The sequence below is a fragment of the Etheostoma cragini genome, chromosome 10, assembly GCF_013103735.1.
Source record: "Etheostoma cragini isolate CJK2018 chromosome 10, CSU_Ecrag_1.0, whole genome shotgun sequence".
NCBI classification, from domain to species: domain Eukaryota; kingdom Metazoa; phylum Chordata; class Actinopteri; order Perciformes; family Percidae; genus Etheostoma; species Etheostoma cragini.
Window position 1 is genome coordinate 6,742,336 of NC_048416.1, and position 6,139 is coordinate 6,748,474.

Genomic DNA, 6,139 nt, shown 5'->3' on the forward strand with positions numbered 1-6,139 from the left:
AGTACGGATCCGGATACAGATAATTCATGTGGTAAACAGATACAGATACAGATAATGCTGTACTCGCTCATCCCTAGCACCTATATTCTCGCTCTTCTTGCTCGCCGCTCTCCTGGCCGTTGACGCTGCCCAAAGTTTTGATCCCAAATGTTGGCCGGTAGGCCTTACATCGTGTTAGTCTATACCTGGATTTTTCTGCTGCCTGTTCGCCTGCTGTTGATGGGTCTGCTGCAGTACTCGGCTATTGACCTGCTCCGGTTGCGCTATCACCTGCCTGGACCTACGCCGGCGGCTCTACACCTTCACCCGGACATCGCCTTCCAGCCCCGCCGGAGATACATCCACCGAGGGTCCCGCAGGAATTTCCACCACAACAGCTCAACAGGAATAAAGTCCATCTGGTCCAGCTCTCGTCGCCCTCCACGCTGTACCAACCGGGGGGTTGACCACAGCGTGTTAGCCTGCCTAGCCCGGTCTAGCTCTCTCTCACCAAATATAATACTGCTGGGCGATTTCAATATCCACATGGACAATATGAACCTGCCTCTCACCAAAGACTTCACCTCCTGCTTAGACAGTTTTGGATGTCAGCAACATACCACTTTTCCGACACACTCCAAAGGACATATTCTGGACTTAATCTGCTGCTCTGGTGTCACCCCATCTGACCTTACAGCAGATGAACTCTCCATTACTGACCATTTTCTCCTCACATTTACAGTGAAACTCAGTCTCTCCATCTCAAAAATACCACGCCTTATTTCATTTCGGAACATAAAGAATATCAACCCCGCCACCATCACTTCAACTATCCACTCCTCCTGCCTTCCTGACACTCACAATCTCTCCACCCCCGATGATCTGGTCTCTCATTACAACACTGGACTCCATAATATTCTCCGTTGAAAAGAAGATCTGTTTCTTTCTCTGTCTCCGCCCCTTGGTTCACCCCCGATTTGCGTCTCATGAAAGCCAAAGGTCGGCAACTTGAACGTCTCCATAGAAAAACTGGTCTCACTATTCACAAAGAAATGTACAACAACCACATCCTACGTTACAAGGACTCTATCGCCAGCACCAAATCCCACTACTACTCCACAATAATCACGGCCAACAAAGGAAACTCCAAGTCACTGTTCTCCTTACTTAACAATGTCACCCAACCCCAGGACTCTCTCCCTCCCCATTTGTACACTACCTCCTTCTGCAACTCGGTAATGTCCTTTTTCCCAGAAAGAATCAAGAACATCCACCAGCATCTTGGATCAATCCCTCACCTCAGCATCTCAGATAACCTTCATTCATCCACACACTCATTCTCCTCCTTCTGTCTCCCCACTATTTCAGAAATCACAGAACTCACCCGGAATTCCAAGCCATCTACTTGTAAACTTGATCCCCTCCCCACCCAACTTGTTAAAGCCTGTCTTCCCTCCCTGGTCCCCCTCATCTCTGCTATCATCCACTCCTCCCTTACCACTGGAACCGTCCCTACATCCTTCAAATCTGCTGCCATCACCCCTATTTTGAAAAAACCTGGTGCCGACCCATCCAACTTCAACAACTTCCGTCCTATTTCCAATCTACCCTTCCTCTCCAAAATTCTGGAAAAAACAGTTGCCTCTCAACTCCATTCTCACCTATCCCACAATAACCTGTATGAACAGTTCCAGTCCGGTTTCCGCCCCCTCCATAGCACTAAAACAGCAATCACCAACGACCTCCTCATGGCAGGTGATTCTGGACTCCTCACCATCCTCATCCTCCTCGACTTGACTGCAGCATTTGACACCACCCTCCTCAATAGGCTATCTTCCATTGGCATCACCCACACTCCGTTAGACTGGTTCACATCTTACCTCTCTGGTCGCACACAGTTCATTCAACTCAAGTCCTGTGAATCCATTCCCTCCTCCGTCACTTCAGGTGTGCCCCAAGGCTCTGTATTGGGGCCCCTACTCTTCATCATTTACCTGCTTCCCCTTGGCAATATCTTCCGCAAATTTAACATTCACTTCCACTGTTACGCCGATGACACCCAGCTCTAACTCTCCACCATACCCTCGTCCACTCTCCCGCCCACCTCCCTTACGGATTGCATCTCTGAAATAAAAATCTGGCTCACCCAAAACTTACTCAAATTAAACAGTAATAAAACCGAGGTTCTCCTCATTGGCACCAAAGCCACTCTTTCCAAAACAGACAGTTTTTCTCTCACAATTGACAACTGCTCCGTCTCACCCTTCCCCAAGGTTAAGAGTCTGGGTGTCATCCTTGACAGCACATTATCCTTTCAACCCCATGTCAATAACATTACCCGGTCTGCCTACTTCCAACCTACGTAACATCAATCGCCTCCGCCCCTCCCTTACCCCCCACACTGCTGTAATTCTTGTCCACAGTCTCGTCACTTCCCGTCTCGATTTTTGCAACTCTCTCCTCTTCGGTCTCGCTCACAAATCCCTCCACAAACTTCAATTGGTCCAGAATTCAGCTGCCCGCATCGTTACTCTAACCCCCTCCATCCACCACATCACTCCTGTCCTCCAACAGCTCCACTGGCTCCCGGTCCAGTTCCGTATCAAATTCAAAATCCTTCTATTAGCACTCAAGGCCATCCACAACCTCGCCCCCCCATATTTGTCTGATCTCCTCCAGCGTCCCACTCCCTTCCGCTCCCTCAGATCCTCTTCCTCCATAAACCCCTCTGTCCCCCCCGCCCGTCTCACCACCATGGGGGGCAGAGCATTTAGCCGGTCTGCTCCCCGTCTCTGGAACTCACTACCCCCCCAACTCAGAAACATTGATTCATTCCCCGATTTCAAATCACAACTAAAAACACATCTGTTTATAACTGCCTATTCCACCTAAATGTCTGTTGCTTTGCTGTATAGTATTGGTTTTGCTGTATAGTATTGGTTTTGTTTTGCTGTATAGTATTTGTTTTGCTGTTGTATAGCATTTGTTTTGCTGTTGTATAGTATTGGTTTTGTTTTGCTGTATAGTATTTGTTTTGCTGTTGTATAGTATTTGTTTTGCTGTTCTTAAGTCATGAATTCCCTGTGCGGCGTCCTTGAGTGCCAAGAAAGGCGTCTTTAAATAAAATGTATTATTATATAGAAACCCCCCCCTAGCTGTGCTTCTGCTGCGATTTCTCAGGTTGTTGAAAAGATATAAGCAGTACATAGATTTTCACACTGACCTTTAATACTTTCAAAACATTGGTTTTGAAACATTAATGAAAATAATGCAAATGCAAATAAAATTTGCTCATTTTGTAGTCTATTTACAGGTGCGGCTTGCTTATAGCACCACGTTACAACTATCCCTGCTGTGTCACCGTTACCTCAGGACTGGCTAGCACTTGCTTAGCGATGGCCATATCTTTTAAAATGGTACGATGTTTAAGCCAAAAGGACTGTGATCAAGTCAATATAAGTTTAGTATCGCTGACTTTCCCTCACTCTTTAGAAAACCAAAAATACTAACATGATGCGAAAACACAATTATTCTCTCTCTCAGAGACAGCAGGAGTAAACAGTATTCCTAGACGGCGGGAATATGTCTCATTGCAATGTCATTGAAGCACATCTGTTTCAACCATGTGCAACCATATATAAAACCTGTGTTACATTTAACCCCGCATTACTTTGTGCCCCATGTTTCCATAGCATAGCTAGTAAAGTAAAGTTAATACATATCTTACTTTTCTTGTAAATAAGAAAAGTTTCTTCTAAGGATGAGATGAGTAATCGACTGAAACGAGTATCCGGTACGGATAAAGCACTTTTGCCGAGTACAAGTAATATACAAGTAATGCGAGTCAATATCTGTACTCGGATTCAATGAAATTCTCCATTGACTGTGTCTCCGTTCTGTGATAGGCTAGTCACAGTGCTAGTCACAGCGCCTCTCCCTCACACTATTCTGTGATAGGCTAGTCCCAGCGCCCCTCCCCTACACTATTCTGTGATTGGCTAGTCCCAGCGCCCTTCCCTACACAGACATATTCCTTTTGTTGCGGTGTGCCTCTCACTCGCACTCAGGACACGGAGAAGTGAACAGCTCTCTCCCCTTCAGGTCCGCGGGGCTTTTTCTATTAACATTTAGGGTATCTTCAGCTTCAGGTTTGTTTTATACTTTGGTGCGAACTAGTATCTAGCAACCAGGAGACTCCTTGTAACCGTGGGGTTTGTTCAGACATAGTGCTTGGTGGAATGCGACTCGGGTTGCATCTCTGCCGTCAGAGTTTTTTTTTTTTATTTTTTTTCTGCCTGCTGGCTCTAACCAGTTTTTTTGAGTTCATCTCATCCCTAGTTTCTTCATTTCCAGATGATAAACTTGAGGATCATTCACCCTTCCTAAACTTTTGTGTTCTTGTATGCCTTGAGGGAATCCCCGATGTATGGAAAAGAGTTGTGGATGAAGTAGATGTAAAAGTTGCCAAAAGACATGTTTGGCAAGTTAATTTTAGCGTGGTCAGTAGTTGATTCAGAATTAAATACGGATCAAAACCCAAAATCTATTTTTTTGGGGAATCATTGACAGACTGGTAATCTGGAATTTGGGCAGATGCCAGAGGGGCCGTTTGGGCTGGCCTGCCAATCAGAGAGCTGCATGATTGTCACAGCCATGCAGACCCTTAATTGTAAACAGAGGCCCATATCAATTTTCTCGGCCCCCTTTCAAGCTTCAATAAAAATTTTCTTTGTCCCACTGAACTTCTTCAAATCCTTCACACCTATCTGTATAGCAATCTGATCAGTATTCATACCACATATGAGTCTCTCAATATCACAATTGTGGTTACCCTCTAGAGCAGACCTGGGCATCTTACGGCCCGCGGGCCACATCCGGCCCTTTGTGTCCCTGTCCGGCCCGCGTGAGGCCAATCATAAATCACAAAATAAATTAAAAAAAATATCTATGTCGAGTGTGCAATACAGCGGTGCTGCTTTTATTTTGAAAAGTGTTATTTATGGGCGTATGTCCATGCGTAACCTTTGAGTGAAGTTGCTTAGCGACGAGTGATGCCCGGTTACCGCCAAGATGTCCGCTCACGGCAAAAAAAGAAAAGTTGGTGACGAATGCCGTCTTTTCAACAAGACATGGACTGCAAAATATTTTTTCACAGAAATAAAAGGTAAAGCCGTGTGCTTAATTTGTGGAACACAGGTTGCTGTGTTGAAAGAATATAATTTGAATCGCCACTACACAACAAAGCACGAAGATAAATACAGGAATCTGTCAGATGAAGAGCACGCAAGGGAGGCTGATGCGTTGATGGTAAAACTGCAAACCCAACAAGGACTTTTTACCAAACTTCACACCCCCAGAGACGCAGCCGTCAGGAAAGGTTTCGTCATTTCTCACAAAATCGCCAGAAAAACTAAGGCGTTTTCTGACGGAGAGTTTATAGAGAAGTGCTTATTGGACTCTGCTGCGCTGATATGCCCGGAGAAAAAGGGCGCGTTTGAGAACGTGTCACTCTCCCGACGCACTGTGACGAGGCGGGTTGAGGCCATCGCTGGAAACTTGGAGCTTCAGCTGAAGAACAGAGCGGCCGACTTTGACTGTTTTTCTCTGGCTATGGATGAGAGCTGCGATGTACATGACACCGCCCAGCTCCTCATCTTCTTACGTGGGATAACTACAAACTTTCAAATCACGGAGGAGCTGGCAGCCATGCAGTCAATTAAAGGGACCACCACAGGTAATGACTTGTTCACAGAGGTAAATGCGTGTTTGGACATGTTAAGACTGAAATGGGAAAAGCTGGCAGGTGTGATGACAGATGGTTGTCCAAATCTGACGGGGAAAAATGTTGGACTTTTAAAGAGGATGCAGGATAAAGTGACAGAAATTAACCCTGTGCAGAAATTGACATTTTTGCATTGTATTATACATCAGTAAGTGTTGTGTAAGACAGTGTTAAAAATGAACCATGTTGTTGATGCTGTGACTAAAACAGTTAACTTTATCAGAGAGAGAGCGTTAAATCATAGACAATTTGTTGCACTTTTGGAAGAAAATGAGAGTGAACATAGTGACATAAGCTACCACAGCAACATCAGGTGGCTCAGCCTGGGCAAAGTACTGAAAAGTTTCTGGGACCTGAGAGACCACATTCAGAATTTCT

The 6,139-nt window shown here is 45.4% G+C and overlaps 1 pseudogene; it reads left to right on the plus strand.

The window, feature by feature from the left end:
• Positions 1 to 147: 147 nt before the first annotated feature.
• LOC117952281 overlaps positions 148 to 6,139 on the plus strand; it is a 19,793-nt pseudogene continuing 13,801 nt past the window's right edge.